This window comes from Cupressus sempervirens, chromosome 7 (genome assembly GCF_028749045.1).
Source record: "Cupressus sempervirens isolate cs-2001-9-10 chromosome 7, ASM2874904v1, whole genome shotgun sequence".
NCBI lineage: Eukaryota > Viridiplantae > Streptophyta > Pinopsida > Cupressales > Cupressaceae > Cupressus > Cupressus sempervirens.
In genome coordinates, this window is record NC_143124.1 from 245950116 (window position 1) to 245976013 (window position 25898).

Here is a 25898-nt window from a genome sequence, read left to right on the forward strand (position 1 = left end):
GGCAAAAAGGGCTAATCTTTGGAAACCAATGGACTAATAAATAAAAATTATTATTAAATTATATTTTATTAACCCCTCTTGGGCGTGAGTTAGGGTTATGCCCTCTTTTAAGGGGTTTGGAGGCATTTTGGGCTCATTCTAGAACTTGATTTTTGCTCATTTCTTTGTTGTTCTTCAGAGGCTGCCAAACTTGTAGAGAAAGAGACCCAAGAATGGGAGTTTGTAGGTTTTCAGGAAGGCTAAGGACGGGAGTTTGAAGCCATTCCATGTGCATGCTCATACAGAGTTTGCCTTTGTGCTGAACAGTGCAGATTTGTGAGTTTTTGGGTGTGTTTTTTGTATGAGTTTGGTGTTTTCAATTGAGTATTTCATATCAGTTTGGGTTGCTGCTGTATTTCAGACTTTAAGATGTTAAAATAGAGCTGAATATATGTATTGGGATGTGATTAAACTTTTGAGATAGATTATTAGTGTTTTTGTGGTGTTTCCAAGCATTTTTGTGTTAATTTCAGGAGCTCGATGAGCATAGTTTTTGTCCTACATTTGTGAACTGTTGTGTAAAGGCTATACAGATCTGGAAATATCATTTCATAGGCTGATATGCTACTAAAATTTCTGTAAAAATGTCCATTTTCAGATTTATTAATAATTTGTGAAGTTGTGAAGTTTTTTGGCACTATTTCAGACATACCCGATTTGGGTTTTATTGAGAAATTGGTGGATCTTTGTAATATTGGTTGTTTGATTTTAAAGATCTGATTTGAGGCTTGAAATATCATACAAAATCAGTAAAGGGACATTTCACATGGATCCCGAATTCAATCTCTATGTCAGTGACATTGTTCAACTTCATTCCCTTGCAATCCCATTCTGCTAGGGTTTTCTTTTCCAATTCACCACGAGCTAGAGTCTTCATCATTTTGGGTCTATCCAGCATAGGGTAACTTGTAACTTGGTGAATCCTCTTCTTCGTAATCCTCACATGTTGCTCAAGCCAGAAGGAGATGTCATGCACTCTGCTCAAAATGAATCTGATCCACTTTATTTTGAAATCTTTTGAAATGTATAGGGCATGAGTTAAACCACTGATCTCTAGATGTTTATGATCTGGCTTTAATACACCATTTTCACATAGGGCATTATATGTTTCGTTCATTTCAAATGTCCCTAAGTCTTGAATAGTGCAGTGGTAAATTGACCTAATATTGTTAATCAATAGTACCTTTGGTGGTAAAGCTGAATGTGCTCACATTGGAACCTTTTTCTCGACAATTGCTAAATGTATCTTGAATTTAGGTGCCTCGCAAACCACATTCTTCATTAACATTTTTGAACTCTTCTTTACCTTCGAGCTCGAGTTGGATGTCATGATACTTAGTGAAAGATGAATTCATACCAACTAAAACTTTCAACTTTGCACTTCAAGACCAATTCGCTTGTAGATCGCTTGGGGCTTGAAATCACTCTGAAAATTGAATGCAAGGTAAAAATAAAACCCTCGATTTTACCTTTTATCGAAAAATTCAAATTTAGGGCCTCTTAAATGCATTTTATAGTCGTAGGAATAGCTCTGTTAAGTCATTCAAGCTTGGCATGAACTAATCCTTTCACAGCTCGATTAGAACTACGTTCTAACATGTCTCTGCTTGATGACAACACTCAACTCAATGACAATATGAAACTCAATTATAACTAAGTTGTAACTTAGCTAAAACATAATTATGTGTTATATGACCTTGTGCATCTTACTATGCTATTAATTGCTCCCTTTTTCACATCTAGAATTGATGTAAGATTTTCTTGATTTCCCAATTCCAACCATTTCCATGGATGCATAGTTGGATGTGGATGGTTCACCCAACTCATTAGATTGGATGATGATATCTGCTTGCCTTAGGCTTTCCTCTATTTTTATTACCCATTTCTAATTCCTCTGATTTCTAATTTCTTCAATCTTTGGCTTGCCTTTGTTTTCTTCATCATTATTTGTTGTACCTCTATTCGTACAGTTTCTTGCCAAGTGACCTATCTTTTTGCATACATAGCATCTTATATTGGTATTTATTTTTCTGATGTGGGTTTCTACATAATTATCTCCAATGTGCCCATATTCTCCACAATAATGACATCTTCCCCATGTATTGTAGTCCAAACCAATAAATGTTCTTTGTCTAGATCCATTGTACTGAATATTTGGATTTGATATGAATATTTGGATTTGATATTCACTCTAAAAAATTTGTGACCTTTTTTATTACATGTGAAACAATTTCCTACAAACATTGATTTGGTTTTGCATTCATTTTCCTTGTGACCATATTTGTTGCAATTGTAGCATTGGCCTTTCAACTTGGGTTACATGGAATTGCTCCAACAAACATTTGAAGTATGACCTATTTTTCCACAAGTGTTGCAAGTAGGACTTTTGTTCTTATGTGCTCCTTGTTGAGATGATTCTCCTTGATTGGTGTACCCAAAGCCAGTAGTGCCTTTAGGTCTATTCAAAGTTTTCTAATATAATTGATTCACACTTTCTTGTGATCTCAATCATCTTTCATTCAATTCCTTTTTATCTCTTAGTTCATTCTGAAGTCTTTCATTTTTTGCTCTTAGATTGGTGATTCCTTGATTTTCATCATCTAGCTGATCTTCCATGTCTACTTGATTTTGTGATAATTGTTGAACTTCATTGGTCTTTTCCTCTAGCCTTGTAGCAAGTAGTCTTATGTCTTCATCTGCCATTTCTTTATCATTTATTTCTTTTTTCTTTACCTCCATGACTTCACATAGCCTGACTAAGTGACCTTCTTGTTCCCTTTTCAATATTATTACTTCTTCTTGTAGAGTAGCATTCCTCTCCACTAGATCTTCTATGGTTGCATCTGCTTCTTCTGAGCTACTTTCTTTGTATAGATCTCTTATTGTTTCTTCTATGCGGAGATTTCCATTCATCTATATGGCCAATTCTTTTCTTCTTTTCAGAGAGTGAGTAAGTTATTCCTTAAATTTCTTGACTTGCTCCATAGCCATATGTAGATCCAATTTTTCATTGTCAATAGCTTGCAATAACTTGTACAATTGCATTTCCTCAGATCTTTACTCTCTAGTTCTTAAGCCTCTGATATGAGAACCTTGCTCTGATACTAATTGTTGGAAATGTAATGACAAGAAAGTGTCTAAAAAAGGGGGGTAAACTAGGAACCCATGAAACTTTTCAATTTAGATTACATAATCTTTACTTCTTTAGATTATCTAATCTACTTCCATGCATGAACATAAAGCAATAAAGAAATCAACACCATAACACTTTTGACACAAGATATCGTAACCCAAAAACTCTCCAAGGAGAAGGCAAAACTAGGGTGGGGATGACACCCAAAAGCTTCACTATTGCAGTAATAGAGTTGGCCCATTAGGGCTTACAATTGATCACTTCTGACGGTCTACTCGGTCAGGAGTATAAAGGATTGTCAGGTCCACCTTGTAGAAGGATCTTACAATACAATGAAGTATCTTCTCTGTTAAGAGACTTAGCAAAGGACAGTTAGGTACACTTGATTAGAGGATTCGACTAATGCACTTGCTAGGATGAATCAACAAGTCAATCTCTACTTTGCAAATTTATTTGTTGAATAAGATACTTTGAATTCTATGATCACCTGACTATGATAAATGAGTCTTTTCTCTTCCCTTTATACTGCCTTGTAGCCTCCTTACTTACTATGTTCCATATTCGCTTCGTGTGCCTTCAAATATTCATATATTTGTCTTGATACACTTCTCATACACTACACACACTATAGAAAAATGATTTTTTCTTCCTTACATACCCTTCAAACAATAACTCCTCATTGAGTTAGCTCCCATAGGAGATGTCTTTATAAAAACCAAATATACCTTTAAGTTGGCTCAAGTACTAATGCTCAAGAAATACAATGTGTTTGATCTTCTGATATCACTTGGTCAATGCAATGAGCTCAGGTGACATTGTTACTCGGTTAGCATTGGAAGCTGGGATAACACTATGAAACTCAGCTGATATAGGAGCTCGATTAACCTATGAACTTGGTTCACACATGAAACATGTTTCCCACTGATAATACTTAATAGCTTGGGTCATATTGTGAGCTCGGTTAACATAGTATACCTTCATCTACTCAAGCTACAATGAATTCTTCTCCCTAGTGGAAAGCTTGGTTGCAGTATTAATTGACCTTATTGTATAGCTTAAGTGGTTTGTCACTAATTGACAATATGTCTCACTATAGGGTCAACACTTATGTGATGATTGATGAAGAGGATTGGTCGGTTAAGAATGAACATGGAATTCATGTTTTGAATTCTCTAAAATGTTCTTAAGTCCTTATAGAACATCTCTTTGTCAACTTTGGTGTTTGATGTAGGAGGATCCTTGCGCTGTTGGCAATCTTGCATCACCCAAAAAAAAAATTGTTTTACAATTTCCTATCTATGGGTTTGTATTGACAAACTCTTGTTTGTTCTTTCTATATTTTGTACACTTGGCTTCATATTGGGGGCATATCATGAATCATTACCCTAAGTGTGTATAGTCCTATGTGACTCGTAGTGGAAGTTCTGATTTATCTTCTCGGGTGATGTTTTCCATTGGTTTCTCTTCTAGCAATGCCTAATATTTAATTTGGTGTGGTTCTATATTTAAGAGTTAGCTTGCGCACTCTTGTATCTTAGTGCCTTGTTAATGTGTGGACCTAAATCAAAGATTGCATAATATAATGTAATGTATTATGTATTTAATGTAATGCATTATATAATTGGTCATTAATTCATTGGATCAGTTCTATATTTAATGTGATGCACATTTCTTATTATTGGAGATTGTGAACTCTGAGCCAACCTACCTATTCTTGTGGCCATATATGTAATTTTCTTGTGTCTAAAAAAGACAATGGCAAGTAAGGTTACTCATGAAGAAGTTAGAGATTGGATAGCAAACTTTGGTCTGTAATCTAGAGTTGTATATTGGCCATAACTAGGAAGGCCTTATAATCTGGCACGTATTTTGTTTATCATGCTAGTTAAGCTATCATCAGTGGAATGTATGGTGAACATTGGATACAATTGAATCTTTGTTGTTATTCAAGTGGTCTCTTGCAAGTATATAATTTTTTCTTCTATTGTGTTGTATTTGTTGGGGGCTTGGTCATCTCCTTTGGGGACTCACCAGCCTTGTACTGCATCGATAATATAGGACCATCATGAGATATTAAAATTAGGTTTCACAATTTCATTAAATGTTACATCAATATTACAATACAGTCGACCTCTGGGAAATAACCTGAACATTGTCCTTCACAAGTCTTCAGAAAATGAAAACCAAATTTTGTCACCTCAAACATAGCATCATGAACAAGTTTTTGACCAAAATCCAATCTCATTGACCAAGTTGCATCCTCATCAAAAAGATACAACATAAACAACAACATACAACCTCCTACAAAATGTCTTACAACAAGTCCTCTAAAAATCTTTTGCAACTCACTCAAAACTTCATAATTATTTTTTTGCACTACATAGCATCTATAAATGACCAAGAATAGGCTACTAGCCTTGTTGAAAGAAATTCGGCAACTAGAAACCTCACCAAAAAAAATGGTATTTGCTACTCTACCAAAATTGTCTATAAATTTGATATAGATTATCATCAATGAAAAAAAAAGTCATGAATGCAACACATAATTAGCACTTAATCATCTCCCAGAGCATACTGACAATCTCCATAGGGCATTCACGTTAACAATCACCCCCTTTGGCATTGATGGCAGCATATGATGAAAAACATCAAATCTCCAAAAATACAAAAACATATTTCTTCCTCACCTACTTTTACTCCCCTATTCATGTTGCTTTGCGAATGTATAAACATATCTTTCCCTCGTAGATAAAGATAGGTTGTAAAGAGTTTTCCATGTTCTACTCCCTCGTTAATCAACAATGTTTTTCATGTATATCTCTCCCTCACTAAAATTAATAATAAGTGAATAATATAAGATCAACTATCTACAGTAAATCTGAAAAAGCTCACCAAGCATCAAACGACACTATTAAACAATGCACAAGATTTCGTTGTAACTTTGTCCAAAAGTGACTACTCCCCTAAGGAAGATTCACCAACATATAGTCTAGATATAAGAATATACTCTAAATATACTAGACTCATGCAATCCTATATCAATTACTTTGAAAAGGATTGGGGCATAACCCCACGCATACCTTGCAAGTGCTCAAAAGTATCCTTAGCCAAAGGTTATGTGAAAAAAAATTCTATTTACTCCTTTGTGTTAACATACTCAATCTGGTCACTTTCTCTATTACCTTTTCTCTCGAGAAATGATACTTTGTTGCAATGTGCTTAGTCTTTGAATGTTACATTGGATTCTTTGATATACTAATTTTGTTTTTGTTATCACAGTAAATGATGATAGGTTCTGAAAATTCAATACCAATGTCTTCTAACATTTGCTTCATCCAAATAATTTGATTATAATTGTTTGTTGCTACTGCATATTACATTTCTATTATAGATTGTGATATGTAATTTTGTTTTTGGCTTAGCCATGAAACCAATCTTCCTCCTAAAAACAATGCTCCACTACTAGTGTTTTTCCTATTATCCACATTTCTTGTCCAATCTACAACCAAATATGCACATAAGGTAAAGTCATGTGATATGTCATACCATAAGCCATAATTAGTTGTACCTTTCAAGAATTTGAAAATTTTTTTTACCATTGTCAAATGTGTCGCTTTAGGACCTTCTTGGAATATTGCCACAATTCAAACTACATTAGATATATCATGTCTTGTATGAGTAGAATATTGCATTCCTCCTATCATAGATTTGTATCTTTTTTGTTCTACACTAGGGATTCATCCTTACTTGATAATTTGCATCTTATATTCATAGGTCTTCCAACTTCTTTACGGTTCTCTAAACCAAACTTTGCCAATAAATTCTTAAGATATTTACTTTATGATATGAAAATGCCATCCTCATTCTAATTTATGTGCAACCCCAAGAAATATTTCATCTCACAAATCATACTCATCTCAAATTCATTCTTCATTTCTTCTAAGTGTTTTTTTGCTAGCTTCATCATTTCCTCCAAAAATAATGTCATTAACAAATACAACAATAATCAATACTCCATCTCCATTCTTTGTCAAATACATGCTACTACTTTCATTGCCTTTCTTAAATCCAGAATTCTGTAAATGTTTATCTAATCTTGCATAAAAAGCTCTAGGTTCTTGTTTCAATCCATACAATGCTTCCTTCAATTTGCAATCCATTTCTTTGTCTTCTATCAAAGGAAATCCATCAGCTTGTTCAATATAAACTTCTTCCTCAAATTCTCCATTAAGAAAAGTTGAATTAACATCCATCTGATAAACCTTAAAGCTCTTGTTAGCTACATATGCCAAAAACATTCTTACTACTTCAAGTCTAGCAACAAGGGCAAAAGTTTCCTCAAAGTCAATTTCTTCATGTTCTGAATAACCTTTGCATACTAATCTCTCTTTATTTCTTACCACTTTTCCTTTCTCATTCATCTTGTTTCTAAACACCCACTTAATTCCAATAGCATTCTTATCGTTAGGTCTAGGAACTAGTTCCCAATTCTTGTTCTTCTTAATCTTCTCTAATTCCTCTTTCATGGGCTTAATTCAAAACTAATATTTACAACCTTCATCAATGATCTTAGGTTCAACTTAAGAAATTAAGCATACTTCTTTACTCACCTTGTTTCTTTACATCACTCTTTTGTTTGCACTTCCAATGATCTAATCTACAGGGTGATTCTTTACAACAGATCTATTATTAGGTATTCCCTTCTCTATTCTAATTTTTGGTCTTGGTTCTTCACTCTGTTCTTCTCTTACTATTTTAGCTTTCAAATCAATGTCAGTTTCATCAAATAATTCCTTCTCAAAATTATGATTGTTAAGTCCTTTGATTAGTATTTTCATCAAAATCATAATCAAGTATTCTTTCTTCAATTTTGATGTTTTCATCAACTTTCACATTAGCGCTCTCAACAATAGTTTTCAATCCCTTATTAAAACATCTATATGTCTTACTCTTCAAAAAATAACCAAGGAAAAAAACTTCATCACTTCTAGGGTCAAACTTCCTAATATCATCATCTATTTTGATATAACACATGCTTCCAAAGATTCTAAAGTACTTTAGAGTAGTTGTATGTCCAAACCAAAGTTCCTAGGGTGTCTTACTAGTGTCTTTCCTTATCCGCACTCTGTGCATTGTGTATACCACAATATTTACTACTTCTCTCCAAAAGATATGTGATACATTATTCTCAAACATCATTGTTCTAGTTGCTTCACTTATTGGTTTGTTCCTCCTTTCTGTTATCCCATTATATTGTTGTGTATCTAAGGAGCTAAAAGTTGTCTCTTAATTCCACTATTCCCACAAAAGATGATAAACTCATTTGAAATAAATTATCCTCCTGTATCTGATATCAAACACTTAACCTTCAAATCAAATTCATTCTCAGCTCTATTCTTTAATAACTTGAACTTCTTAAAAGTTTCATATTTGCCTTTAAGAAATGCTACCCATATCATCCTTGTAAATCCATCAATAAGAAGAATGAAGTACCTTTCACCATGAAATGTTTTTTTTTTCTTGTAGGACCAATGAAATATATATGCACAATCTCCAACTTTGTTATACTAGTAAACATCTTGCTTGGAAATTAACCCTTCTTTTGCTTTGCTCGCACATTCCTTACAAACCATGTTAGAAGGCTTTACAATCTTAAGAAAATCTCTAACTTCATGTGTGGTACTTATCTTCATAATGCTATCAAAGTTAATGTGACAAAATCTCTTATGTCATAACCAACTATCATCAACCTTTGCAACCAAACATCTCGTCTCAATAGGATTCAATTAAAGAACATTACCCCTTTTCCTTGTTCCTTTACTAATCAACTTGCAATTTGTATTGCTTTCTTCAATTCATGCAATCTTGTCTATATTTAGAGAAACCATAGAATAGTTACTTTCAGTCTGTGTTGGAATAACTTAGAGATTTAGAATTTAGAAAACATTGTTTGTGGAAGTTTGTGTGCTCCATTGGTGGCGGTGGAATTAGAGTTAGAAATTATCTACTTGTGAAAGTTTGTACAGTCCATTACTATAATATCATCTTTGCAACATTTTGTACGAGTCTGTGAGCTCCCTATTTGTACTTATAGCTTAGGAGCAAGACATAGATCTAAACTAATATGCTTACAACCAATCTATGAGTTGATTTCAGTTTATGAGTATCACTATTTTGATTCAAGAGAGATGTGTAGTTAGAATTTCATAGTTTCCCTTGCCCATTTTATGAGTATTTTGATTGTTCCTTGAAAAAAGAGGAAGAATATGGGTAAAACCCCTCTAGATTCTTTCAACTTCTTGCTTACCTTGAGTTGATCCAAGTAACTATGAGGAGGGGGAGTCTTCCCTTTAAGGTAGGTCGTAGGAGAGACTTTGTCTCACACATTTTGGTTGGAAACCCTATTTTGTAACAAAAGTTCTAAAAATTGTCATTTCCAAAATATCCACCCAATACATGGCATAATTTTATATATGTTGTAAACCTCAATGGTAGGGTTAGGGTTTAGGGTCATCTTAGTGGTATTGGACCCTAGTATGTTTCCTAAACCTTTTTATGGGTTGATATATTTTTATGACCATACATCTTGTTTGCATGTTGAATAGGGTAGTTATTTTCTCTAGGTGAGCAGCTCATCATACGTGCTAGGACCTAAAAGTGGTCACTAGAGGATCATATGTAGTAAAGACTACGGCCTTAAGTAGGCTAGCTTTACATGTGAGTCTTGCAATCAAGTAAAAACAATAATAAAATTAACTGGGTTTGGGGGTTTTGGGTTATCATGTTAATCAAAATAAAGATATTTAAGAGGTTGCATATACTCTATTAGAGTATTGAGACCATGTGTCAATTTGTATGGCAAGGTTATAATGGTTCAAGAGGTTGATCCTAACATTTGAGGGGTACGCAATGACACTTACATAGTTAGCATCCTAACATGTTCACTATTGTCGGTGTTGCCTCTAGGTGTCTTGTGTGTGATAGTTTTAACGCATTGTATTTGTCAATGTTTTGGGAAGGTTGATCCTTATGCTTAGTTTACTTTAAAACTCATGTGGACTGTGGTCTTATCTAATTTCTTAGAGGAGTGAGCCATTTAAGGTTTCATGTGGTTGGGTGGTGAAGTATTTTTGAGGTCTTGTTCATGTTTCATGATGATCCTACTTAGAGACAATTAAAGCTCATTTATGTATATCATGCATTCAGCAATGGTGTAATATGTAAAGATTACATGCAATTCTTTGTAATTATGTGAGCTCCTAAAGGAGACTAGATATTAAATGTAATATGTAACATGAATTAAAATTTAATGTAAAGGGAAGAAGGGTATCTCTAGGTGAAATGAGTGGAAAAGAAAAGCATATTGTGTTATTTCAAAGAGCTTAAACATAAATGTCCTTGGACGCATTTATGTGTATTTAATTAGAATTGTAATAAGGTTAGAAATAATATGGTGTGATGTGCTTAATTAAAGGACTCTCATACTTAACTAAATGTATATCATACTTAATTAAATGTATAAGAATGTATATTAAACATGAATTATGTAGTAAAGATGAAACAATTAATTGAGGTTGAAGACTTTACCCTATGCAAATGAGTAGTTGAGAAGGTACTATGTTTATTTATGTTCAAAATGGAAAATAAGTATGTTGTTAAGTCTTGTCTAGTCTATCTCTTTATTAATGTTTAACTTAATATGAGTACCATAACATAAAGATACAATTGGAATGGAAAACAAATGATATTGTATTTACATGTGGAAAAAAATTGAAAGTATTGTCTATTCCATATTTATTTAAGTTTTAGGAATATTGTTGAAATCACTTACCATACTCTCTAGTGAGGGATAAATAGACAATAATATGGAAAGGAAGGATAAATTATAAAACTAAGTTTATGTTGTCTCCACTATTGGAAATTATCTATGTCCTTCAGTAAAGGAAATAGTAGATGTAGTTTTAGGAATGTCAAGAAATCAATTCTATGTTATTCAAACTTTATAGATGTGAGTGACTGAAGTGTTAGAAAGTAAAGCCTGGCAAGATAACTAAGACTGAGGGGGTGAATCAATTATCTGATCAATACAACTTTTATCAACCTTATTATACCTTAAACATGCGATCAATATAAACACCAACCATAAGAAGATACACATACACAATAACACCAAATATGTTAACTAGGAAACCATTGATCAGAGGGAAAACCCCAGTGGGTATGGTACCCACAAAATGATGTACTAATTTAATTGTTCCTTATAAATGGATGGATTCTATTAGGAGCCAATGAAATACATTCAGTACATATCAATCTATGTTATGATACTTCAAATCCCTGTGAGGAGATTCCAACCCTGCTAAGAGTGGTAGAAGGCATGACCCACTGTCCAAATAACTTCAGGGGAAAAACAACCGAACTCATTATCCAACTAGTATTTGTATTAATCCTTTCAGAATAATAGAAGTGCAATAGATCTCAGCAACTCAATACTTGCTTTGTCCTCTTACCATGCCTCTACCGCACTAAAACACTTCTCAAATCTCAATACAAGATCTGCAAACTCACATCACAATGATCCCTTTGATCGCTTACTTGCATTTACTAATCTTCACAAGTCCAGTACAATTCGCTTACATCCATACTTACAACCAAGGAAACAATTCTTCCTGTTAGAGTGGGGTTGTCATTGCACCAAAAGATCGATCTTCCATTGCTCGATACAGTCACTCAACTTATAGTACACAGGAGGCAGTTAAGCCCTTGTCACAAATCTTGAGGGAAGTGCTAAACAAATTTCCAATAGTCTCCCCCTCAGCTTTATTCAAGGATTTGAAGATTCGAACTGGTGACCAAGATCTGACACCACTTGTTAGAGTGGAGTTGTTGCACCGAAAGATTGATTTGTCAATGCCTGATACAACCACTCAAATTATTGTACATAGGAGGCAGTTAAACCCTTGTCACGAATCTCGAGGGGAGCGCTAGACGAATTTCCAACACTTCATTCATATCAAGTCCTCAAAAAAATTCAATGAGTTGGCCTTGATGTGTTCCCAATTAATTGCAATAGGACCACATTAAGATAACACACTACAATACTAATTTTTCATAATTATAAAATTGTGTCAGCTCACAGTCCTCACAACTTCTCTCACATGAAACATTGGGCTTTGTGCACTCGGTAACGTCATCATCAAGTTGTCATCTATCTCTGTCTAACCTCTCTCATCCAAATTATATCCCTATTAGGAGATATAATTTGATTACCAGAAACCACTTCTTAGGAACTCTATCTGTAAATTGTGTTATGTAATCATAAATAACTCCTACTAGTTTTCAACTATTTGCACATGCTCTTAGCCACATCATCAAGACATACTGTAGAACATGTCCTCAACTACACTTGGCCTCATCTTCAGTACTTGATTCGTACGACCTCAATTTATGACTACTACTCTACCAATCTTCTCAATATGTTGATATCAATGACAAACATAGTCATGAATGCAATCCACAGTCATGCTAACTATCTCTCCAACATAAATAACTAATGAAGTAAAACAAATTAGCATTAAGGACCCTAAAGCGAATTAATAACTTAGCATTAGATGAATAATTTGATTTAAATATGTATCAAGAAAAAATACAAGACATTAGGCCTTGTTCTTTTGGGTTCCTTGGTGAGGCATTACAATAGGCATGAATATATTTGAATGTGTGGATGTGTATCTAGAATGTAGGATGTCTTTACTTATGCTATATCTCAATACTTGTCAAATTCATTGATCATGGATGTACGAATGCTTGATATGAAATCCTCCCTTGACAACCCAACTCCTTTGCTTCCTATGGAGAAAGAAGCTATCTACAAATGGAAATGTGTTAATGCTCGTTGGATGAATGGAACGAATGTCTTTGATGAAACCTTTCTTTCTTGAACTCATTGGATGTACAATAGTTTTCTTGTAGACAGTATGCTTGCAACTCATGAATTTTGGATCATGAATGTCATTGAATTGATGGGTATTGACATGAAGGGTAAAGGCCTCATTTTACAGTGATTTCAGGCTTTAAAATTAAGAGGGCCAACTATATTGGGCAAGAAAACATAAATACTTTGCATTGGCCCTCACAACCCTTTAAATAAGAACCTTGATGTATAGGTCACCCCTAATTGACCTATACCTATAAGTGTCGATTCCTAGGTCAAAGGTGTAGGGTATGAGAAGCATTTTAAATCCAAAGGAAAAAGAAATAGGCAAGAGGGAAAATCAACCACAAATACATCCAAGATAAAGAAGAACATTAAAATAGGGCTCAAATTTCTATAGAGTTTCCAAATTCATGGGTGCTAAATTTTAGAACTATAAATTTAGTCGCCACCTTAGCACAACTATTAGGCAAACAAATGCTCATACTAAAGTAGATATAATGTGTGTGTGTGTGTGTGTGTGTGCACGTGCGTGCGCGCGCGTGCGCGTGTGTGCGTGTGTGTGTGTGTGTGTGTGTGTGTGTGTGTGTGTCTTTAAAACATTGTCAGGGCTACATTAGTTCCTAAGCACCTATCCCTTGACACTAGGTGTTACTCAAAACATCACCACCAAGAAACAATAAAATTTAAAATTTAAAAAAAAAAAAAACTAACAAAAAACCTAGGCACCATGTTTTAAAGTGGGAAAGAAACATAATCAAAAAAGAAAATAAATAGAAGCTAAGCACTAACATCATGTGATGGGGCCTAGACACTAGATCTTAGGAATGGGTAAATGTCTAAAGTTCCCAGCAAGACAAAAAAAATGCTTTACACCTTGGAAGGGACTTAAAACACATATGGGGGTACCCTACCCCTGCCTCATGTCAGGCCCTAGTTAAATCTTTTCAAACTTGGGATATGCTCCCCTTTTCACCAATCGACATTCACATTGGAAAGAAACTTTGGGACATGTTGAAAAAGTGATTGGTCTAACATACTTATGGCGACTAGTTCTTGGGAAGGGTGGAAAAGTTTGTGGTTAAAATGCATTAAAGCTTTTCCCCATCCTAACAACCACACCATGCCTTGGAGTAGTAAATGGGCACCTTGGGATTGGCACATGTCAGATTTTGACTATGTCATAAGACACCTCCCACATGTTAAGATCGAGATATAGAGATAGTAAATTGTCCCCTACAAAAGAAGACACTGACAAAGTGGATTGACCCCAACAAAAATAGACACTAAGATCAAAAGTTTGAATTGTTTTGCGAGAAGAATTTGTGCTATAGAGAAATTGTAATCATTAAATAAAACTCAGACACATAGGTAAAGCATCCCCTGTCCCCTAGAATGGACTACACTACTTACAGGGGATTATTAGAGGTTCTTGGGAGACAATAGTCATTGGGGCATGTCAAACATGAGACGTTTCCATAAAATGTCATTTCTTGATGGCTGAGACATGATTTTCACAACATCTATACAAAGACAAGGATATCTAATGGATTGTCATCAAAATGCAGAAGAGTAAATAAACATGGTCTAAGAGGATATGTCATCACTATTAATCATGACTTGGATCTAGAGAAATACACACAGAGATTAAAGGAAAAAAATTAGGTCAACATGGAAGGAATGTCAAAATGCCCTGACACTTTGCATCATACCCAAATGTAAAATCAATGACACAATAAATAGAAGAACAAGATTTTAAAAAATAGAAGGTAAACAACATAAAACCTCTCATTTTCAAGTACACAGGTCCTTTAGGAGGAAACGACACTAAAAGACAAGCACTGAGGATCACAAGAAAACACACTCCAATCTAAAGATGTAGAAGTGGGCACTACCCTCACAAATCACCCATTAGAATATCATCATCCCCCCAATCTTAATCATATGGGGAGAGAGGTTGATACTGCAATGGTGCGATTGTGATGGCAACCACAAGTCCCCCACCACCAAGATATGGGATGAAGCAGACTCGACATTACTGTCCACCAACTCAGTTGTAGCAAGAGAGATTGTTGTAAGGTTATCGTCACCATTGAAATATCCTCCAATGAGTAAAAAATGCAAGCCTCGAAGCTCTTAGGGAGCCCATGAAGAGGATTCTTGTTAACCTCTCCAAAATCGGCAAAGCCAAACTTAAGAGAAGTAAAAGTTTTCTCTATTGTGAGGACAAATATACATAGAGGTTCTATCATAGCAAATTTATGATGCCAAAACTCCAAGACATAGCCCTATTCAAATTTTCTCTTTAAAGACAGAGCAGGAGATCTCTAATTGATTATAAAAGCCTTCAAGATGATAAGGAAGCTAATATGGGGGTACTGAGATGGGACAAGAACAACCTGGGTGGACATTACTACACTAGATACCACTTGTCTGTGTAGCATATTCACCAACTTAGGGAATAAAGGGATATCCTATAGAGTGGTGATCAAAGGCAATTCTTGAGAAGGGAAGATGAGTACCTAGACTCATTTGGTGTTGAGCTTAATGATTGCTCTCAATGTAGGGGGAAGCATTGGAAAGGTGGTCATTAAGTGATGAGTTGGCGCAGTTCCAATTGGAGTGAGAGTGGAGCTAAAAGTGGGGGTTGAAGCAATAGTATACATTGATAGCATGAATGTTGATGATATTCCTATGTGTGTGTGTGCAGTATTTATTTATTTATTATTACAAGTTGAAGGGCTCCATGAGTAAGACTTACACAATCTTGTACACATCATCATTGATTTCAGCCACCATGTCACAATCGGAGGGGTTGGTCTCTATCAGTTGTGTGTTTAAGCACCCTACCTCTTTGTCTACAAACAATTAATTGTTTGTCTACAAACAATTAAGCACCCTACATATTTTGTTTGGAATGTGAATGTAAAGGTCAATGATAAATTGAAGACCGGTAGTGTAACAGACAAAGATTGACCTCGCATAGTTTGACGATTGAAGATTAGCTTATGTGTACTTGAGATTTTATTCTAGAGTATGTCTAGATGCTACATTTAAGAGCGCATAAGGAAATATGAAGACTAGACACAATTATGAAGGATTTGGTGAAGGCAACTTTCAAACAAAGTTTCTAGAAAGTGAGTGATGAGACTCAAAATTGAAACCCTAATTTTGAGTACCATTCCAAGCTTTTGAGCCCCTCAAAGTGCATTTAATGCATGCGTACTTGACTATCCTTTTTAGGCCTAAGAGGTGTTTAATGTTTCTAACACTTTGCATTCAGTATATCCACTCGTCCCATCAAGATAAATTGTCATTCCGAGTTACATTCCTATGATTACATCTTGCATTCATGATTAGTTTTTTCATTGATGTCCACATATTGGTTATGTTGTGAAGACTGGTAGTGTAACAGACAAAGATTGACTTCACGCAATTTGACGATTGAAGATTACCTTGTGTACTTGAGATTTTATTCTAGAGTATGTCTAGATGCTACATTTAAGAGGGCGTAAGGAAATATGAAGACTAGACACAGTTATGAAGGATTTGGTGAAGGAAACTTTCAAACAAAGTTTCTAGAAAGCAGGTTATGGGACTCAAAATTGAAGCCCTGATTTTGAGTACCATTCCAAGCTTTTGAGCCCCTCAAAGCACATTTAATGCATGTGTACTCAACCTTCCTTTTTAGGCCTAAGAGGTGTTTAATGTTTCTAACACTTTGCATTCAGTATATCCACTCGTCCCATTACGATAAATTGACATTCCAAGTTATTTTGTGAAGTCTCGTTTTGAGCAATGTTCAAATCTGCATTTTTATGTGTCAAACAACGACAGGCAGCCTAGTTTGCATTTGAATATCTTGTACCCAATAACATGTCATGACTTATCACTTTGGGAGTGTTTAGTACACATATGAAATAACCTATGTTTCAGATTTTAAGTTGTTTCAAAATGTTTTGACTAGGTTTTGAATCCCTCGAAGTTGGTTGTTTCCTATTGTCATGTTGATGCTAATTGTACAAAATTCTGGGAGGCCCTGTTTAACTAGTTGTAACTTTGATCCAGTCAACTGACATGAGAAAAATCTTTTTGCATTACATTCTAGAGGTCAAACACTTGCTATGTTTCAAATTTGAACTTATGATGAATCTGTTTGATCAATTTTTGAATGCAATTCCATATGTAAATTGTAAATTTTCACCGGTGTCATAAAGTTCAGATTAATTAGTACCTTTGTTTGGCATTTCATAACTCTGAATCTATGACAACTTGAACCAAATGGATTGTATTGTTGTGTTTTACTCTGAAAATTCTTTAAGTGTACTAGTTTGCAAATCTTGATGAATCTATTTGCACACTTTCCTAGGTCCATTCTGTTTGCAAAAATCACTTTTCTACTAGTGTTTCAAATACTGCAAATCCAAGTACCCCACTTTGAGCGTTTGCCAAATGCGCCATGTTATTCATCATGAGCCCAAATCCCAGATTTATACTTTCCCCATGACAATGAACTAATGCCCTAGTTTTCATTCTCCCAAGTGTCAGTTTGACCTATTTCCAATGCAAAAACTTAATGCAATTTATGGGTTTCTAATGTGCTAGCTTGTAGGCAGTTTTGAGAAGGCAATTTTGATGGTCAATATCTTTTGATCCTAAAGTCATCATGACACAAGATTTGGTAGGGTAAGAGTATGCGGAACAAAGAATCAACATGTCTGATTTCAAGGCTTGATCCTCTATTTCAGTTAGTTTTTAAGGCTAGTCAGAGAACTCCTTAACACGAAATTAGCGAGTTTGTAGAAAGAGGTTAAAAATGAATTTAAAGGTTTTCTTCAGTGGTCAAGTTTGATTTCAATCAATGACAGGCTCATTGGATCAATCTGAGAGGTCAGGTGTTTCAGTTCAAAAAAAAAATTAGCCAGACCCGTTTTGGGGTTTGACTGATTGCTTCAGATTGGTAGAATGTCATGGAATCCTAAAGGTGTCTTGAGTTTTAAAAAGTTTTTGTTACATGGTGGTCAAGTGTAAATGATGACACTTCTATGAATACTAGATGAACATGGAAAAATTACTATGAAACAAGATTGCAGTATTATAAGAATTATGAACATTTAATTGTCTCATGATGCATTGGCTAACGAATGCAAACAAGTCAGGAAGGATGACAAATTTATGATTCCAATTACAATTCCAGATCATTGAAGTCAACATTTGTCCATTTTTAGTTAAGAAATTTGGCTCAGGAAACTTAAAGGCATGATGTCAACCTAGTGAGTACTTATTCCCTTATGCATTGATGTTTGATGTGTTCATCAGTTCAACAGGGTATAGGCAAAAGTAGGTGGGTATCGTGGGAGTGGGATTGAATGGGATTCAAGAAACTAAACTTTTAGTGAGTATAGGCTTGAAATCTATTGTATTTAGAGCCAAAGAAGAAATATTGGGACTGTGGAGAGAAACATTTCCATCAACAAAACTGCAGACCCCTTGCTAAGCTTTCCAATTCACTAATTTTCTATGGGCTAGCAATGTGACCTCCCTCTTACCTAATCACGCATAGGTTATGGATTGCTCCAACAGTTATGCAAACCATTTTGGGTTCTTACATTACATTCAATTCATTTCCAAAGCGATCAAGGTTCGATGTAGTGGGAAACAAAATGGTGCATATGTTAAGAACGAGGTTAAGAATGAATGTCTTTTTATCTGATGCCAACTTGCATACATTGTCTCTTGAGTTGACCAATGTATCCTAATGCTTTTGTTCATCCATTTATCCAACCTGCAAGTTGAAGCTTAGGAAAAAGACCCTTCTGAATCATGAATGTGGTACTTGTGATGAAGCGATAGCTGGTAATATATTAAGGCCATTGAGACTCCATCCCCTCTGCCTTATGCTTCCCACTAGTTTGGAGTATGGCATACATCTTTGGTAACTTGAGGGAGATTAATCTAAATGGTTTAGGCGGTGTTGGAAAAGTCCATGAGGAAGTTCTAGACAGCAGGCAAGTTGTAGCTTTGGAAAAAGTCTAGAATGTGAGTTTACGTTTCTAAAAGACCCACCAAATCTACATACTAGGGACTGTTGCTATGCATGAGGGAGGTCGCCCATCCCCCATAATGCCAATAACCTCCTTATGAGCAGCAGCATTGCCAAAGCCCTTATTTCAATGATGCAAAAGACAAATCATGAGAGGTGTTTCTGAAGCAGCTCACGCATGGTTTTATTTGTTGTCAATCGCTCTTATTCCCTGTTTTCATTATCCCACATTGATTGGAAGGAGGAATTTTTAGTTGTTTTAATACCCAAACACACTCATTTTAAGTGTCTTAAAGACACAAGGCTTTTGAGCCACAAACATCTCATGTGGGCCTCGCGACAGCTTGGAGGAATGTAAGGAAATTTTGACCGAGCAAAGACCAATCACCAAATGACGTGGCAGTTCCAATGACCAACTGGGAAGAGACATGTGGCAGCAGAAGGGTGAATGGTGAGATGACACATGGCAGATACTTTAGGGCCTGGTATGGTTACCAAGGTGATGATGTGGCAAAGAGTGACACATGGCACAATGTTGCTATGTCGCTAGCGATGTGGCAGTTGCTAACGGTGATAGTGACATAGCAATAAGCTGCTAGGTGGCAGGGCTGGTGACATGGAGAAGATGATGGGGCACAAATTACGAGGAGGATGACGTGGACGGAGGTGCCACATGTCACAACGTCACTATGTCATGATGACGTGGTGACCATGTTGATGAGGATAGTGACATGGCAACGCAATCTAGGAGCGACACGTGGCAATCGATGTTGAGGTGGCAGTTGCAGGACAGTGGCACCAGATTGTGCCATGTGGCATAGGATTGATAGTTGTCACTAAGTTGTCAAGGAAAGATGCATGTTGGTTAAGTATGGTGACATGGCGACCCAATCAGAGGCTGCGACATGGAAGAGGACCTAGTTAGACTTGGCAGAATCAGAATCAATCTAATGGTGCCACATGGCGCCTAGGTGGCAAAAGTACTGACAGATCGGGTGACATGGGAAAAATAGGCCAATCAAAAGGTGACACATGTCAGGATGGTCAAACCCTATTTGACCCGGATTGGTAATTGAGGGAAAATTCAAAAGTGCTAAAAGATATTTTTTAATGATTTTCTTCAAAATCACATGCAGGAGGTTTGTTTTTAAATCAAAAGGGTTTTATTCTAAAGTTTTGATTTTAGAAAGGATTTAATTTTTTGCAAAAGAGGAATTGCATACCTGAAAGCTAGTCCATGGACCTGATGTTCAAACTGAGATTCTAGGCATCTACGATGCATCGACATAGGACTATCATAGACAGTTGGAATTAGGAGAAAACGAATTTTCCATATTTGAGGTTTGTTTTTGCACAAGAAGCCATTAGTTCAAGTTATTTAGGGTTTTGTACTAGATGCTCATTTTTCAGCCATATTCAATTAAGGCAGATCAAGTCTGATTTTTGGCAAAATGATAAACTGCATGAGCACCAAAGGTAGTAAGAATGCAATTAGGGGAAGATTTTCTCACCTCCAAGTCAGTTTAGTGAAGGTTTTATCAGTATTTCAGATGCAAGCCTGATGGTGTTATCAAAATAGGGTTTTTCATCAGTTAAAAGAGATATTTTGAGTTTGTTGAGATACAATGATGAGATTCCTTTCCAATTTCGGTTGTAGAGAGAAGAGAGATGCTTTGCGACAATAGGGAATGAAGATTCAAGTGGACACATGCCACTTCCAGATCAAATCTAGGATTTTGTTCTTTTCATATATCTCTCTCTTTCTTTCTCATTGTAAGGGTTTTGCTTTTTGAATTTTTTTCATTGTTGTGATACCATGTTGGTTGCAATTAGTTTGTGATGTCATAAGGTTGGATCAAGAACTATATTTCCACCATTTTTTTCAATTTTCTCTCTTGTATGAACAATAGTAAAAAAGCTAATATAGATAGTTTTGATCTATTTAGTATGTTCAGGAGTTATTTACATGCATTTTAAATGTATAGTTTCAAAAAATGAATACAATGAGCAGAAAACTTCTTAGTTTCATTCTAATTCTCGTCTCCTATCTCTGTAATCTACAATGTTTTGATGGTTTAGAGACAAAGAACTTAGAACCTTTTACATCCCTTTAAGGTTGTATGTCTTGTATGTTTTGCTATTGGAACAAAGAGCCAAGTAAATGCTTGATGTATTTGATAGGGTTGGTTATTTGAAAAGAATATTTCATTAGAATGAGGTCATTATGAACACCGATGTCTGATTCACAAAGTGATAGGATAGATCTGATATCTTGATGTATGGAATATGTCATTGGTATCATAGATGTATCTGTGTTATGCATGGGACTACCCAATAGATAAGGCACTAATCAACTATAGGATCAATTTGTTCTTACTATTGCATATTTGGGAATTTTCTAAAATTAAAATTATAATCATCCATTTCCCTTTCTGTTTAAGAGTTGAAAGGATGCCCTCACTTAGCTTGTGGATTTCATAGGATTTGAAATTTGCTACTGCACATCTTTGTCATTGCATAAGTATAGGAGAAATAAGGGTTTTATCTGCTTTGTTTAGATTCAAGTATATTTTTTTGAACAACTGGTACCATATGAATGAATCTGAGGTACACCTGCCTAAGTTTTGCAGAGCCTAAAGTAGAAGAATTATCTAGCCTTATAGTTGGCCCAGTGTTTAAGAAGATATGTTGTAGACGAGAAGTAACTGCCCCTAGATGACATTTGTTCTCATTCGGATAATTTGAAGTGTAACATTTTAAAACACCAACAGCGGGTACCGTTGTTTGGATTTTATCTCCTAATAGAGATGGAATTTGGTTGAGCGAGTTGAGATAGAGGTTGAAGACATGTTGAAGATACATTGGTTAATCACACATAATCAAATGTCAACAAATGGAGTTATGAAGACTATGAGCCGACACATTGCTTGTAATCATGAAAAGATGTAATATTGTAACATAACGTGTAATGCAATATCTTAAGTTGATCGTATATTATTATTATAAATTGGAAAAGCCTCAAGGCTGACACAATAATTTGCTTTAAGACTTGGTATAAAAGAAAGGTCATTCTTTGTGGAAATGTGTGGCAATGAAAGATTGCTATGCAATCATATCTGTGTGATGTATTGTGCAAGCTTACATGCAAACATCTTTTGGATTAGAGAAGAGATTGGTGCAATTGAGGCACGATGAGTTTACAAGGAATTGTATTTGGCAAGATAAGTTGTTGTTGTTGTTGGACAATTGTTGATGTACAATTGTATTATTCAATGAGGGCGGTACTGAAGCTATTTGGACAGTGGGTCCATCTGTCTTCCTTTCAACTCCTAACAGGGTTAGAATCTCCAAACAAGGATTCAAAGTCTCCTAATAGGGACTCATATGTATTGATTATATTTCAATGCTTCCTAACAAGGCTTATCTTTTCAAGAGGAACTTTTATATTAGTATATCATTTTGTGGGTGTCATCCCCACTGGGGTTTTCTCTCTGATCAAAGGTTTCCAAAGTTAAAAAATCCGATGTTATTTTGTATGGTTATATTTCTATGGTTGTTGCATCTATTGTTTACATGTTTCATAATTAAAGAAGATATTGAGAGTTGTTTTAATTGCATAATTGATTCACGCCCCACCCGCCCACCTCAATTATATTAGTGGACTTTACTTTCTAACATTTGGTATCAAAGCATCAAGTCCTTGAACGAAAAGCTTAACATCTTAAGGAGATCTATGGCACATTTCAAGAATGAAAGTCTGAAGTTTGATAGAGTTAACTATGACAGATGGAAAGAAAAGATGAAGAAACGTCTGCTATGCATGGGTCCAGATTACTGGTTGGTTACTACAAAGAAAAAGGATGTGATTGAAGAAAAAGATCTTGAAGGTTGTGATGAAAAAGAGAAAGATATGTTCATGTTCAACATGCTTGCTAGAGAGGCAATATTATCAACTCTTCCTGAAATTGAATTTGCTCAAGTAAAATCTTTAAGACTTGCTCATGGAGTTTGGAATGCTTTGCAAAGTACATTTGAAGGTGATAAACATGCTTAGAAGATTAGACTACAAAGTTGGATATGCTTATTCCAAGATGCTAAGATCATGAAAGATGAATCTATGAGAAGTTATTTTGGTAGAATATTAGAGATTGTTACAGGAACTAAGACTTGTGGAGGAGAGAAATTAGAAGATGAAGTTGTATGGAAGATATTGAGGACGTTGACACCTGCATACAAACAGATAACACAGAATTGAACAAGTTATTCCTTGCGCATCTAACTTTACATGAGAGACTTTTCTTGGGAGATTACAATCATTTGAAATGTGGATGAGATAAAGTGGAGAATTTCCTAGAGTTGAAATTGTTTTCTGTGCACAAAATGATAAACCTATGTTGACAAAGAATTCGAGTACAAGTGGAGAGTATGCAAGTAGCAGCCAAAAAAAGTGGGCGAATAATGTAGGAGAATCCTGGGTTGCCTTGTTATCCTGCTTATTTTTGTTCATTATGCATGTTGGAGCTGAGTTACTGTAGCACTCAGTTGGAGCCGAGTTACTTAGCACTCAATGGGAGCCGAGTTACTGTAGCACTTAGTTGGAGCCGAGTTACTGTAGCACTTAGTTGGAGTCGAGTTACTATAGCACACAATGGGAACCAAGTTACTGTAACACTCAATGGGAGCTGAGTTACTGTAGCACTTAGTTGGAGCCGAGTTACTATAGCACTCAATGGGAGTTGAGTTACTGTAGCACTTGGTTGGCGCCAAGTTATTGTAGCACTTAGTTAGAGCCGAGTTACTGTAGCACTCAATTGGAGCCAAGTTACTGTAGCACTTAGTTGGTGCCGACTTACTGTAGCAATTCCTTCATGTGTCGAGTTACCTAGCGTATGTCGAGTGACTCTTCATGTGTTGAGTTATCCAGTGTATGTCGAGTGACTCTTCATGTGCCAAGTTATCTAGTGTATGCCAAGCGTCAGTATTTAGACCTGATTTCTGCAAGCCGACTTGTGGAATTTATTTTGATCGCGACATTTATGTTAAGATCTTTTCTTGGGATGTGTCGTTGTTGGGTCGGCCCTCCTCTTATGTAATGTTCTAGAATAATCTGTAAGTCATTTTGGCAAGTATATATAGAGTGTTTGGGCTTAGAGTTAGGCAAGTTTTTGGGAGTAGATTGGAAAGCAGAACTAGAAGTGTGAATTTGCAATTGGATCTTTGAATGTGAATGTATTTGTAATTGGTCGTAACCCAGAAGGCCTTATAGCTAGGCATGTATGTTGAATATTTGAATAATCAATAAAAGTATTTTTCCTCCTTTGGTTGATGTTACTTGTGTTTGCTTCCATTGTGTTAACTGTTGTAGGGTGGTTTGGATAGCTGGGTGAGCCTTTGGCCCTAGTTATTAACCATTTGCCCACGTCAAAGAAGACAAAGATTGAAGAAGGGCTTGCCCTACTTATGAAGAGAGAACTCAAAGGTAACAAAAGTTCTAAGGGTTGGACTTGTAATGAATTTGGTCATTATTCTTCTAAATATCCTAATAGAGTAAAGAAGTTTTAAAAACCCTATAAATCAAGAGTGCCTAAGGATTATTTTTATGCTAATGACAACGAATTCGATTCTAAATTGGAAGAATTCTTGAGTGAAAGTGATGATGATGAAATAGGATTTGTTGTTATTAAAGAAGAAAGCCCTGAAAAAGAAGAATTTCAGAAGAAGAAAAACATTAGTATCACAAGTTGAAGAGATGAAATATGATTGGATTATATATGGTGGTTGTTCACATCACATGACTGGAGATATGAATAAGTTTGTTGAATTCAATAGCTATGATGGAGTACTTAGAATTGGAAACGATGTAGCCTATAATATAAAAGGAAAATGATCTATTACACTTGATGGAAAGACTAACACTGGTGATGTTTACTTTGTGGATGGTTTGAAACATAATCTTTTGAGTGTTGGACAACTAGTTAACAAGGGACATCAATTGTAGTTTACAAAGAAGACTTGCATTATTAAAGATAAAAATGACACATTGATTGGTACTAGTACAAGGACAAGAGCTAATGTATTTCAATTGAATTATATTAAGATGACATGTTTAGTTGCTAAAGTGGATAAAAGTTGATTATGGCATAAGAGATTTTGTCTTATCAACTTTGACAATATTGTGAGGTGAGTACTACATTTGCAGGAATTTGCCTAAGACTGTGAAACCTCCAAACATGGTGTGTAAAGATTGTGTAATAGTGGGAAAAAAAGTTTCATTTCTAAGCAAGAAATTTTCCACTTTGGCAAAATTGGAGATTGTGCACACAGATTTGAGTGGTCCTACCAAGACTAGAGCATTCTGTGGTGAAAGGTAATTTATGATTCTTGTTGATGATTCACTAGAATGATGTGAGTAGCATTTCTTATAGAAAAACCTTAAGCTTTTGAGAAATTCAAAAAATTTAAGAGTAGAGTTGAGAATGAATCTAGTTTAAGGATTAAATATTAGAGATCTAATAGAGGAGATTTTACTTGAAATGAGTTTAACAATGGAATAAAGAGATAGCTTTCCACCCCTAAGACACCTAAACAAAATGAAATAACATAAAGCAGGAACAGATCAATAATAGAGGCAGCAAGAGCAATGATGCTTGTAAACAATGTATATTAAATCTTTTAGAGAGAAGCAGTATAAAAAGTACTATACGCTATGAATGGAGTGCAAATTAGACAAGGAACTGGTAAGACACCTT

General features: G+C 35.3%; 1 protein-coding gene across 1 annotated transcript in view; it reads right to left on the minus strand.

Annotated features, from left to right (window-relative positions):
* LOC149546412 (uncharacterized) overlaps positions 1 to 25898 on the minus strand; it is a 119596-nt gene that overhangs the window by 57935 nt on the left and 35763 nt on the right. The gene's annotated exons all lie outside the window — the stretch shown is intronic.